Genomic DNA, 14,079 nt, shown 5'->3' with positions numbered 1-14,079 from the left:
TAAAGTAAAGTTAAAGGAGTTCATCATCACCAAGCCATTATTATATGAAATGTTAAAAGAACTTATCTAAGAAAAAGAAGATAAAAAATATGAATAATAAAATGATAAACCCTAACCATGCAACTTGTCACTGTATTAAATACAGAATCAGTGATGAACTTTCCACCAAATACTCTAATAGGTAGTAATTATTATTGACTCCTTTTATAATTACCTACCTATAATTTATGAAAAATAGGATAAAGATGGTGAATGGAGGTTTAAGATAAATGAATTGTGATGATAGGTTTTTGGAGAATTCTGCACTTTGAACTTTTGGAGAAATTATTTTATATCTATGAGTTGTAGTAGTAAAATCAGAACTACCTTATGGTAATATTTTCTCTTTTTTTAATTAAAGAAGTTTTTTTATGGAGGAAGAGGCTCATGAAGGAAAAATGCCTACATAATACAGTAAAAACCTCTCAAGTTACAAACAAAAAATATTGAGGAGGAATTACTGAAATTTTTAATACAGGAGATACTTTCTTTGGTCAATTTCCACCTGGTTTTAAAAAAATTATTTTTTATTGTTGTTCATTCACAGTTGTCCCCATTTCCCCCCATTACTCTCCTGTGCCCTGTCCACATGCCCCATGTTCAACCCTCTCATCCCCTTGTCCTTGTCCATGGGTCCTTTGTATATGTTCCTGAAAATCCTTTCCTGTTCCCCCCTGCCATTGTCCCCTACCACCTCCCCTCAGGTTACTGTCAGAATTGGATTGTTTGTCTTCCTGGTGTGGAGTCGTATGAGTTCTTTATATGTTTTGGAGATCAAACTCTTTTCTGAGGAATCATTGGCAAATATGTTTTTTCATATGATTGATTCCCTTTTTATTTTGCTGATGTTTCCATTAGCTATGCAGAAGCTTTTTAATTTGATGTAGTTGCATTTGTTTATTCTTTCCTTTATATCCCTTGCCCTGGGGAATGAAGCAGTGAAAATTTTGCTGCGTGGGATATCTGAAATTCTCCTATGTTCTCCTCTAGAACTTTTATGTTGTCATGATTTATATTTAGGTCTTTTATCCATCTTGAGTTTATTTTTGTGTATGGTGTAAGCGAGTGGTGTAGTTTCATTTTTTTTCATGTACCTGTCCAGTTCTCCCAACACCATTTATTGAAGAAGCTATTTTTACTCCACTTTATGCTCTTGCCTCCTTTGTCAAATATTAATTGACCATAGAGATGTGGGTTTATTTCTAGGCTCTCTATTCTGTTCCATTGGTCTATGTGTCTGCTTTTATGTTGGCACCACTGTTTTGATTACTGTGGCCACACTGGTTTTTTGATACTGTTTATGTTACATAATTCAATATCAAGTATTGTGATCCCTCCTACTCTATTCTTCTTTCTCAAAATTCCTCAGGTTATTCGGGATCATTTATGGTTCCATATAAATTTTTGAAATGTTTGTTCTATATTCGTGATGCATGTTGTTGGTATTTTAATAGGGATTGCATTGAATGTATAAATTGCTTTGAGTAGTATGGACATTTTGATGATGTTAATTCTTCTAATCCATGAACACAGTACATGCTTCCATTTATTTATAACCTCCTCAGTTTCTTTCTTCAGTGTTGTATAATTTTCTGAGTAGTCTTTTATCTGCTTGGTTAGGCTTGTTCCTAGATACATTATTTTCCTTGTTGCTGTAGTAAATGTGATTTTTTCCTAACTTCTGCTTCTGATATTTCATTGTTGGTGCACAAAAATGCCTTTGATTTCCAAATAAATGCCTTCAGTTTTTGACTTTGTATCCCATTGTTTTGCCAAATTCACTTATTAAGTCAAGTAGGTTTTTTGGTGAGGTTTATAGGGTTTTCTATGCACACTATCATGTCATCTTTAACCAAACTGATACCTCCACACTTTTACTTGTAATGTTTCCTATACTCTTAAATGATACTGATTGGCAAGTAATATAGGTACTGATACAATTTTTTTTCAATTAGCTTCAAACAGATTCTAATGTTTTAATGCATATATTCCTGCTTAACTACTTACTACACTAGTTCAGAATTAGTCCTCCTATAGAAAGTAACCATCCCAAGTGGAAAAGACACTGCAAAGCTTTCTCATTTTCTTAAAGATTTTCAAGTATTATAGGAACACAGATGCATGAAAAACTAATTAAAAATTTGACATTTCATCTTGCTTTACTGATTATGGAATAATATAAAGAGAAGTGAACATATATTATTTTATATTCTCTGCTTAACATAATGCTATACTAAGAATTACTCTGTTTGTGAGCTGTTTTCTAGTTTCTTCAAGTATGGGACACAACTGCAGTTATATTACTGAGGAGAAATGAATAATCAGTCTTAGGTAACTCAAAAGAAAAATGAGAAGCACAAGATAAGCTGACTTTGGCTTTTAAGAACCTAAACAGTTGACCCTGAAATGCCAGCTTCAACAATAACAACAAAACCAAAGGTTACAGCAGTAAGCCACCACTTCACCACGTATTAAGAATTTTGAAAGAGGCAATAACTTGTTATTCCCTCTTGATTCATTCTGTTTTATCTTCTTCATGTTTTTCCTGGTGTTTTGTCACAGGCAGTTCAAGTCTTGCCCATTGCATAGATTCAGCTTTTCTCATGGTTATCTCAATCTTTGTGCAGTCATAGTTGTATAACTTCGCTGTACATCATTGACACTCCATAATTTCACATACTGATGACATTTCTTCTCTCCTTTGAATACAATGTGCACATTTAATAATGTACTATTTGCTGCTACCTAAGTTCTGGACATGAATTTTAGCACATACTGAAATGGAGGCTTCACCTCCAGTTTGATGCCCTTCATGTCTACATAAAATAACTTTTCCCTAGCATCCTTTGCAGTCCACATGTGTTTTCCTGTTGTATAGCCCTCTTGGGCTAAGACTATATTAAAATCAGAAGTATTTCTTCTACAAAAGCTCCAGTATTTCATCCCTTAATGGAAAATAGGTCCTCCAGAATGATATACACAGTCTTCTTCTAGACTCTGTAGACCCTGGTATGTCTTTGAACACCCTTCATTTTTACATAAAGTGCCAATCTTAATTCCATCACTGTCTTCATCTTTTTTTTTCATTCCCTGATGATAGTTTAAGTTTATCAAGTGCTTGTTTGAGGGAAGCAGATACTTTTGATTCCAAAATGTCATTGGTTCATCTGGGCTTGGCCTCTTTATTACTTTTACTGGTTTAGGGGCTTGAATGATGTGATCTTGAAATTTGAGTTTCAATTCAGATGGTTCTTTCTTCTCAGTAGTCTTGACTTCAGGTTTGACTGGCTCAGGTGGCTTTTCACTATTATGTCTTCCTTTTCTGCAGCCTATGATGCTTAAAAAAATCAGAAAAATCTTGTTCTCTTACAGCAAGACCAACCCTTTAAAGCATCACGAAAGACTGGAACACCTGGGTGGTACATGAAAGCATCATTGGGATTGGTCTCGGGATAGAAGTGCTAACTGCAGCGTCAATTGTAGCACACTAGGGCCATTTTTTCCCCACCCATACAAGTCAGGCCCAAATACCAGGACTGCAAGTCAGTGTGTTTACAATTCCTCCTTGGAACCACTGGCCTCTGAGTATACTTTAATATTTTCTACCATACATTCAAAATATATCCAAAATCTGGCCCCTTTTGACCTCATCCACTGCTTGCATACCCTAGTCTAGCTTGGTCATTTTTGACTGGCTCATTACAGAAACTTTCTACTTTGTCTTTCTGCTTCAGTCCCTTTCTCCTTAAGTCTATTATCCAATGTGATTATTTAAAAATCTACATCATATCAAGTTCCTCCAATGTCTTTCCATCTTACTTAGAATAAAATCTAAAGTCCTTGCTGTGGTCTGTAAAACTATTGTATTAGTTATCAGTTGCTGCATAACAAATTACTCCCCCCCCCCAAACTTCTGCCTTTAAACAACAATAACCATTTCTTATCTCACACAATTTCTGTGGGTTAGGAAGAGTGGACAGGCTTAGCTGTGTTAGTCTGGTTGAGGGTATCTCATGAGTTGAAGGCAAGATGTCAGCCAGGACTGCAGTCATCTGAAGCTCGCAAGGCTTGCAAGTTCCAGCTGGCTCCTGGCAAGAGGCCGCAGTCCCTCACCACATGGACCTTTGATTGTCCTCATAACAGGACAGCTGACTTTCCCCAAAGTGAGTGGTGCAACAGTGAGCAAGGTAGGGCAATCACAGGGGCTGCCTTTATGATTTCATTCCCTATCACTTTCCTCCTCACTTCACTTCCCACACTCTTTCTCAAACATGTTATGTGCATCCTTGCCTCAGGAATTGCAATAAACTGTTCCAACTACCAGGATCACTCTTTTCTCAAATAGCCATGTGGCTCTTTTCCTCACTTCATTCATGGTTTTGCTCACATGATCACTCCAACATTAAAAAAAAAAGCCTCAATCCTAGTTCATGCTGTTTAGCCCCTAGCTTGCTTTATTTTTCTTCACTAAACCTCTTACCACTCAACATATTGTATACATTTATTCACTACTTGTCTGTCTTTCCCTCTGAGAATAAGGAACTGGGTCACTACTGTATTCTTAGTGCCTAGAATACAGCCTGCATATAATAGATGATAATTAGGTATTTTTTGAATGAACAAATAATTAATTCTATATAACAACCAAATAAATTTCTAATTATGGGTTGGCCAAAATGTCTGTTTTTTCCATAAAATAAAAGACACATTTTTTCATTTTCACCAATAACTTGATTGATTTGGATATTTTGAGTATGTTGGCTATCTGCCGTGTGCCATAACATTGATCGGTTTGATTGCTATCAATTTCAACTGGTCTACCTGTCTGTGGAGCATCGTCCAGAGAGAAAGTTCCAGCATGAAACTTCATAAACCACTGTTGACACATTCAATCAGTCACAGCATCTTCTCCATACACTGCACAGATCTTTTTTTACATTTCAGTTGCATTTTTACGTTTCTTGAAATAATAAAGCAAATTATACTGAAACTATTGCTTATTTTTTTTCCATCTTCAATATTAAGTGTCTATACAAAAACCTGCCAATTTTGGTAAGTATTTTTAAAATGCACACTGACATGACAACTGTCACAATGCAATCTAACAAAATCATTTTGAATGAAGTTAAAGACAACTAAGTCTTTACCAGACTAGAGCTACCCTATGGGAAAAAGCCAAATTAACTTTTTAGCCAATCCAACATATATGATCAGAAAGAGAATTTTAAAATTGATCCTGGGCCCAGGCATCATGAATACTTTTTAATTTAGTAATATTGATAAAAATAACTTCTATCAAATCATTAAGACAGTTAACGATAAGGAATATTAAGTACAAGCCTATGTAAGAAATATAATGAAACAAGAATTATATGGGTGATTTTTGTCTGTGATTATTTCTCTTTATATAGGAACAGGATTTATAGTTTCAGTGAACTAAAGTCAATTTAGGGAATTATTTAAAATGTAGCAATCAAAAATTAGAAAATTTAGGATTATGTACAATGTTTTATAGAGCACAGAAGATGCTTAATTCTCCCATATTTTCAGAATGATATTATAAATAATTTTAGTAGTAACTATAATGAAAAAATATGTGGACAGAAAATAAGGACTCCTATGCAAGGGACAAGAGAGCTTAGCACATGTCACCTGCATTATCACTAGAGATTTGTTGTCTGAAGAAGTTACAGCATTTGTTTCCTCTAATTAACCTTTGTTGAGTCTCTCAAATTTTATGCAGGAAAGTTTGTTCTATGCAGCCTAAGTGACTTTATACAGGCCAAAAAGAAAATGTCTCAGGAAATTCTGAAACACTATGATATATTTTCATCTCTGTGTAGAGAAACTAAAATATTGGCTTAGTTGGAGTAATTACATTTTTCTCTGCTATTCTAGCCCTCATCTTAGTCTGAAGAGCATTTGAAATGATCTTGAACATTCTGCCATTCTTGAGAGAGAGCTAATTGAGATGTTTGGAAACCTCTGCTCAGTTTATAAAACGTTAGGTTATGTGGTCATCTGTCTTGTTTCCTGCATCCCTTGATTTTACCTGTTCTTAATAGAAACTGCTTAGGGCCTGTTTGAAGCAATAAGAAAATAGGAATCTCTTTCCATGAAGCAATTAAGTTGAAGTAATTTCCTTTTTTCCCCTTCTAAAAACTGTAGTGTCACTATTTTTGGATACCACTGAAATGAATCCTGAAGAGATAGTCTTTCTCAACATGAAGATCATTGAAGTGGTATTCATGTATACCAGACACATCAGTTGTATCATCTCAAAAAGTAAAAAATGAGCAAGAAAAAAAAGGGAGAAAATAAAAAGAAAGGAAGGAGGGAGGAAGAAGAGATGAGAGAGAGAATTTTCATTAATCTGAAAAAGTTTTAGTTCAAATGTCTAGTCCATCTTTGTTGGACTTAATTTAAAGTTATTTACTTGAATTTCAATAAGACATCACTGAAAAGGCAGTCACCTCCACAATGTGGGACTTTGCTGAAGACTCCAAGGGCCCCATTAGAACCAAAATACAAATTTATAATACTCCTTGTTCCTCATTTTGAAATATCTTTCTTTAGGAGTTTTTTCCTCCTTTTATAGTCCCTGGTTAAGGCCTTATGAAAAATGCCATCACAAATGATTGGAGAAACTATGACAGTTACAAATAAAAGCTTCTTTCTATCCATGACATTTTATAAGTAGATAATTTATAATTATTGTTGAATTTTTTATATTGTTGTTTCCAGACTGAATGGGTCACCCAAAAATTCATATGTTGAATCCCTAATCTCCATTGCAATGATACTTGGAGGTGGAGCTTTTGGGAAGCAGTTAGATTTTAATGAGGCCATGAGGGTGGAGCCCCAATGATGGGATTGGTGTCTTTGTAAGAAGAGGGAGAAGAGCTCTCTGTCTTGGCCTTGAGAGGAAACAGTGAGAAGGCAGCATCTGCCAGCCAGGAAGGGCCCCCACCAGGACCTGGATCTACCAGCACCTTGATTTTGGATTTTTCAGCCTCCAGAACTGTTCGAAATAAATATTCCTTTGTTGTTTAAACCACTCAGTCTACAGCATGCTTTTATAGCAGCTAAAATGACTAAAACAGTTTTCTTTGGCAGTGCACGTAGAATCATTGAAAAACTCCATCTGTGTCTCCAGATCTCTAGTACGGGCAAAGATCCACCATGATGAAATAGAAATTATCTTTTAATAGTTTTATACATTCTAACTTTATAAGGCCCTCATAAAGTTAAAAACAAAACAATATGTAACATAGAACAGGGGTACAATTATTCAGAATGATTATAGTAATAAATTTAAAAATAATCTGGAGGATGCAAGAAATGTTACTAGTGGCAATAATGGTTGTCATCATTACCTATTATGAGTATTTATAGACCATTCACTGAGTGTACAGAATTTTGCTCCTTGGAAATCCTTTTATCATTGAGCCATTTTCTGAGATGAGCTGGGCAGTATATCTGAATCCCTTTGGTGGGGTTTTAAAAACACATACTCATATATGTTTCCTCCAGGATTTTGTACACCCACCAGGTCTGCTCATCTCTCAGGAGATCTCTGTTCTGGTGACCCATTGATGATGGCGAGATATGTGGGGAAAATGATGGAGAATAGGTTTCTACAACCAAAGGGTCTACTACTTTTGTTCCATTGGTTCCATTACAGCAGTTTTGGTCAGTTAGGTTATAAAGGAGAACCTCTCCATGCAGTTCAGTCATGTGGGAATGTGGTTTGGTGCAGACAGTACCGGTACCCTGAATCCCGATACACAGGCTGATGATAATGATTGCAAGTAAATACCCAGCCGATCTCTGCTGCTGTCATAAATACAGCTGGACTGCTTCCCCTTTCTACTGGGTTTTCTGGCACAGAAAATAGAAACCGATTGTAGGCCGGTCTTAGAAAACTCAAATCAGGAAAGCAAATACCATGCAAAAAAATGCATATGATATACTCTAGAACCAACCAAAATGATATAGAATTAGTCACTATTTACTATTCAGTGTCAATACGATTCTTCCTGAGCACAGCTTGAACTTGATGTCAATCCATTTTTGCAAACTGAATACTCCTCTAGATCATTTCACAATATATCTCTACTCTGACTGCTGATTGGTAATATGCATGTACATTGTATCCTCAGAATCTACTCTAATTTAATTTTTATTATTTATAATCAAGGTTTCCAAAAACATCACTGCATATTGATTTTGCCTTATATGTTTTCTGTTCTATCTAAAAATTCAGAATTAATTTAAAACACTTAAAATAAGAAATACCAGAAATTCAAGATCACTAAATTGACACTTATTTTTACTTAGATACTAAACTGTGAAATATTTTCAAAGCAAGAACTCATAATATTTATATAATTATACAATTTTCAATCATTATTTACATATAGCCCAAGTTATAGGATTGTGCATATAATTTATTCATTTGCACATTTAAAATATGCTGTGGCAAAATTTCTTCACATAGTATAATTTTAAAATTCACACGAATGTTAGGGTTACCATACGGTGAAAACTTGGGGTCAGTTCTCATCATCACCTGTGAGAATTGGCAGAGTGGGCCTCTGGGTTCAAACCCAGACCTACCGCTTACCAGCTATGAGGCTAACAGCAATACCTACCCAACAACATTGTGTGAAAACCATTCAGTTAACTCCTCAACACCAGGTTTTATTTTATGGTTGTATGTTACTTGGAGACTTTATTTTAACAAATAAATACTTGAGAATGATTTCATGTTACTACTGCAAATATGGACCAAACATTAAGACCATTTTCTCCACCGGCATAAAAGTATCAAGAATTGAAGGAATTAAGTAAATGATTATTCCTTCTCTCTAAAATAAACCAAACGACCCCCTTGATTTTAGTTCTAGTGAAAATGACCTTGCCTTTGCACCCACAACCTTATAGGAATTATCTGAATATTGAGGTAAATAAGAAATCATAAAACTACTTTTTTGAAAGAGCACAGATTGTGGAATCAATAGGCCTGAATTCTGAGGTGTTTCCTTTAACAGTTGTGTGATTTGGGGACAACTTCGTTAAATTCTAAACATGGTGATGAGTTTAGAGTAGGTAAATTCTGGCAAGTGGCAGACATCCAGTATGTACCAGTACTTTTTTTTTAAATTTTATTTTAATTGTTGTTCAAGTACAGTTTTCTGTCTTTTACTCCCATCCCAGCCCCTGCCCCAGTGCTCCCAACCTCCCTCCCATTTCCACCCCTCCTAGTTTTTGTCCATGTGCCCTTTATACTTGTTCCTGCAAACCCTTCCCATTCTCCTCTGAAATTCCCTCCTCTCTCCCCTCTGGTCATTGTCAGCCTGTTCTCTATTTCAGTGTCTTTGGTTATATTTTGCTTGCTTGTTTGTTTTATTGTTTAGGTTCCTGTTAAAGGTGAAATCATATGGTATTTGTCTTTCACCGTCTGGCTTATTTCACTCAGCATAATCTGTGCAGCGGAAAGAAAAAAGGAGGTCCTACCCTTTAAGACAGCATGGATAGAACTGTAGCAGTTCTTATGGAACCATAAATTCTATCCTGAGGGAAACAGAAGTTACAATCTATGCTAGGTTTGCTAAGAGATGAAGTGGTTCACAGTGGTTCATGTTTGAGTTTCTGTAGGTTTTGCTGCACTGGTTTAGAAAGGGGTTGATCTTAAGTAGTTTTGCTCCCAGAGAAGACTGTAGGCTTGTTCTTAACAAAATCAAAGTTTGTCTTGAAAACCATGTCACTTGTCTGGGAACTTTCTTCAATACATGGTAACATACAGCTCTGAGTGTGCCCATCACAGAGACATTCTTACATAACTCTTGTCAGTGAGCCAGACTTGGCATGTGTTACAGTTTATGCAAAGGTCTGTGAAACAGTATTACTTGTTAATGAAATCTTAGGAGCCATTTCTTGGACATTTATTTTCTCAAAAGAATCTTTAGAAGATAGGACATCATACCCCTATGTAATTATCTTTTGGTTCACACATACCAGCTCCTGTTCAAGAAGAGGTGTTGTACCAACAATCCACTTGCAGATTCCAGAACTAAGTGCAATGCCACTCTGTGAAACTACGGCATTTATGAGCCATTAGAATGAAGCCTAAACAACTGAGAGTCAATGTTACACATTTATTAGATGCACAGTTCCCAAAAATGCAATGTTTACTATACTATTCAACTGAATATATACATTTATTTTGGTTGTGATGATTCCACAATATCTTCTTGTCAAAATCTTTGCCAAAGTTAGAAGCCTCAGCAGTTACCATAATCATGTAGCCAATGTTCCTAGAAGTGTGATTGTGAATGTGCAGTATGACCTTTTGTTCTTTATCACATGGAAGCTGTGATAAAGCCTTTTAAATTGGAACTAATTTCTGTCATTAGTAACTGATGTCCAGAGCACTCAGTTTCATTGAGCCAGTTCTTGCTATCTGAAAAAAAAAAAATATATATATATATATATATAAAATCAAAGGAATTTGGCACTTTTTTCAGGGACAAATGTTCAAAATATCAACCACATAATGAAGTATAAAAATAAAATTAAAGCTATTTTCTGGTTGATGAATTAAGATTCATTCAAGAAAAACTTAGTGATCTTAATGTTCATGTTGTAGAAACAATAGATATGCTAATCTTATTCCCTTCTAATTCGCATTCACTGGCCACATTCTAATCTTTGGTTCCCCAATATATATTTGGTTCTTTTTTCTTTTTGCTTCTCTGCTAGGGTGTTTTTTTCAACCTTGTCTTCCAAATCACTGATTCAATCTTCTGCTGCATCTAACCTATTGTTTATTCCTTCCAGTGTATTATTTATCTCAGATATCATATTCTTTATTTCTGACTGGTCCTTTTTTATGATTTCTATGTCATTTTTCATGCTGTTGAGTATCCTTATAATCATCACTCTAAATTCTCTATCTGATAGAATGCTTGCCTCCATTTCATCTAGTTCTTCTTCTGGAGAATTCTCCTGTTCTTTCATTTGGGGCCTGTTTTTTTTGTCTTCCCATTTTGGCTGCCTCTTTCTGTTTGTTTCTATGTATTAGGTATAACTGCAAGACTCTGGTTCAGACTTAAGTCCAACCCTGCCTGTGACTGGCCCTGGGCAACGCGTTTGGAGCTATCAGTGATCCACCGCATATGGCTCCCTCTGCTGAGCCTCTGTGTGTGAAAAAAGAACAGGGATGTGCACCAAGGCCAGCTTTTATCAGCACCAGGCCCCAGAGGAAAGGGTCAGTGAAGTTTCAGAGCTCTCAGGGATCTTCCTCTGTTTGCCTCCAGGATTTCTGTAGGGTTAATCAGTGAATGTTGTCCAGCTGTACTCCTCAGCAGCCTGGCTTAAGCACCACAGTGTGGGGCAGAGAAATTCCTGTGGGTGGGGCTATTGTTTTCCCTCAGGCTGATGTCCTTAAGAGAGCAGGGCTCTGCCTGAGAAAGGTGGCTCCCGCAGTGTGGGGAATGACTCAGCACAGGGATACTGGCAGCTGTTCCTTCAGGTCTCTCCCCAGAGTCACCCGCCCCAGACTCTCCCCATCTGTCTCTAGTTCACTCTACCCTTCTTCTGCTGGAGCCCAGAGTAAGTGGCACAAATGGAAGTTTGTGCATTGTCTCTTTAAGAGGCTCTCTGCATCTCCAGCCATCTCTCCCAGTCTAATTGTGGTAATGTGACTCCTTCCTTCTGTTACTGGTTATAAAACTTCTCTCCAGCTAGTCCTCATATTTGGTAAACCCAGTCTCTTTACCTCTCCAAACACCACACCTAGCTTTGGTTCATATCCCTATAGCTGATTCTGCCTCTATGTATCTACAGCTAGCAATTTATCATGAAACTACTAGATTATTAAAGCATTCTTCAATATGAAAAATAACATACTATCATTATTAAAAAATTGAGAAAAACTGAAAAGTATAAAGAAATAGAAGTCCTCTATAAGCTTATTTTTCCAGTCTTTTTTTATGCATACATATTTTTCTTCTATAAAAGTGAGATCATGATATATATATATATATATATATATATATATATATGCACATTACTTTGGTGAGGTATCAGAAACAATTTCTATTGCTATTCATGATTTAAAATAGCTATAGAATATTTCACTGGACAAATTACTATAATTTACTAAAATTTTTGACATCATTAATTTTTCTCTATTTCCATATTATTTCTTCATTTCCATATTATTAATTTTTTTTCTATTACAAATGAGACAGGTTGAGTCTCTTTGGATAAGACTGGAATTTCTGTTGAGGCATTCTTGACCCTAATACATGCACCGTTCAGCCCCAGAACCACCCCTATATTACCTTGCCCTCATTGTAATAATAAAGAAAAAACACCCACTGGTAGAGAATTAACATGCTAATGAGACATAGGAGACATGAACAAGCATGTAGTTGTACTGCACAAGCAAGTGCAGAAGAATCCTCGCCTTGCCCCAGCTGGTGTGGCTCAGTGGATTGAGTGCCAGCCTGAGAATCAAAGGATCACTGGTCAATTCCTAGTCGGGGCACATGCCTGGATTATGGGCCAGGTTCCCAGAAGAGGGCACGAAAGAGGCAACCATGCACTGATGTTTCTCTCCCTTTCTTTTTCCCTCCCCTCCCCTCTATCTAAAAATAAATAAATGAAATGTTAAAAAAAAATCCCCACCTCTACATGCTTGGGTGTCATCTTTCCCACCTCAACTTCTCTAAAGCTCCTCCCTGGCCTTTGTTCAAAGAGCAGCATTTTCTTTTTCCCTTTGAATGTTGTTTCCCTCAGTACCTGAGCTATAAGAAACCTCTCGCCTGAGTATTATTTTTTTTTGTGGCGAACTCTTGATTTCCATCTCAGGAGTTCCTAAGGACCCCAATGCTGGTAACCCAAATAGAGACACCACCACAAGTCTTGATAACTCTGATGATTTCCTTAAGTGATGATCTTGAAATGTCCTAAAAGTGGAATTATTAGGTCAAAGGTATAAATCAATGATATGTGATTAATGAATGTCAAATTAACTTAGAACTTCTATATAAGGAGCTGATTCTTTGTATTTCCCTCATCCTCAGGGGTTTCTGTTTTGAATAATTCACCACATAAAAGAAATATATTGCTAAGGGGACTCACGAGAAAAAAAATCCTTCAGGACTTGAGTTCTCCTTTGTAGGATTATCGGAGGCAGTCTGGCTCCCTCACCCAGGTGTCTGGGTAACTAAGGGAAGCAGTTTTCCCATAGCCTTGAAGGGGCCTGATAAGTAGTGATCTCAGAGCCTTGAGCCTGGGTCTGATGAACTGGACCCATAACATGAAGTGTGCTCGCATGTGCAGAATCATGCTATATTATATAATTTTCTGGCTCTAAGCCAGCTCTATTTTCCTCTAGTACTTAAGGCAGTAGGGGCTCCCTGCTGGGTGCCAAGCTGGGGAGCAAGGGCCACAACTGGTGCCATGCAGAGACATGCAGGGAGACACATAGCTTACAGCATGCATGGCTCGACCACTCGTGAATAAAGGCATGTCAGACATCCCAATGGCTCCATGAATATTCTTCCATCTGCCTGAATACCATGAACCTGTCAGGCCTTGAATGGTTGTGACACATCCTTGCTTTTGCCTCTTTATACTGAAGCTTTCTCCCCTGATACTTATAGACTTTAAATATGAATGAAGCTTATTCAGTTTGATTACAAAACAGAGGTTTAAATTTATTCTCAAATGCTGTATTTTGGATGATGTAGTAGCATGTTTCTAAAATGTTGGTAGGTACGTGTGTCTGGTCAGCCTAATTTCTGAATGTCTAGCCAATCTTATAAAGAATCAGGATTATATTTACTTAACACTTTAAAAATTGGACATCTTTTGTCTCTGGGGCAGTCTGATTCCAATTCTATAAAAGGAAAACAGATGTGCAATTACCAGATTCTACAATTATTGCCTGCTGGTTTTCTGAACACAGCAACCTGGACTGCTTGGCCATCCTGACATTGGTTACTGGTTTTCTGATGAGATGGGCTA

General features: G+C 36.6%; 1 pseudogene; it reads right to left on the bottom strand.

The window, feature by feature from the left end:
• Nucleotides 1–2,286: 2,286 nt before the first annotated feature.
• LOC114514065 lies at nucleotides 2,287–3,589 on the bottom strand (annotated as a pseudogene).
• Nucleotides 3,590–14,079: the final 10,490 nt, after the last annotated feature.

Source organism: Phyllostomus discolor, chromosome 2 (assembly GCF_004126475.2).
Source record: "Phyllostomus discolor isolate MPI-MPIP mPhyDis1 chromosome 2, mPhyDis1.pri.v3, whole genome shotgun sequence".
Classification (NCBI taxonomy): domain Eukaryota; kingdom Metazoa; phylum Chordata; class Mammalia; order Chiroptera; family Phyllostomidae; genus Phyllostomus; species Phyllostomus discolor.
The sequence above is the reverse complement of the archived record's forward strand: the minus strand, read 5'-3'. Positions and strand labels throughout refer to the sequence as shown.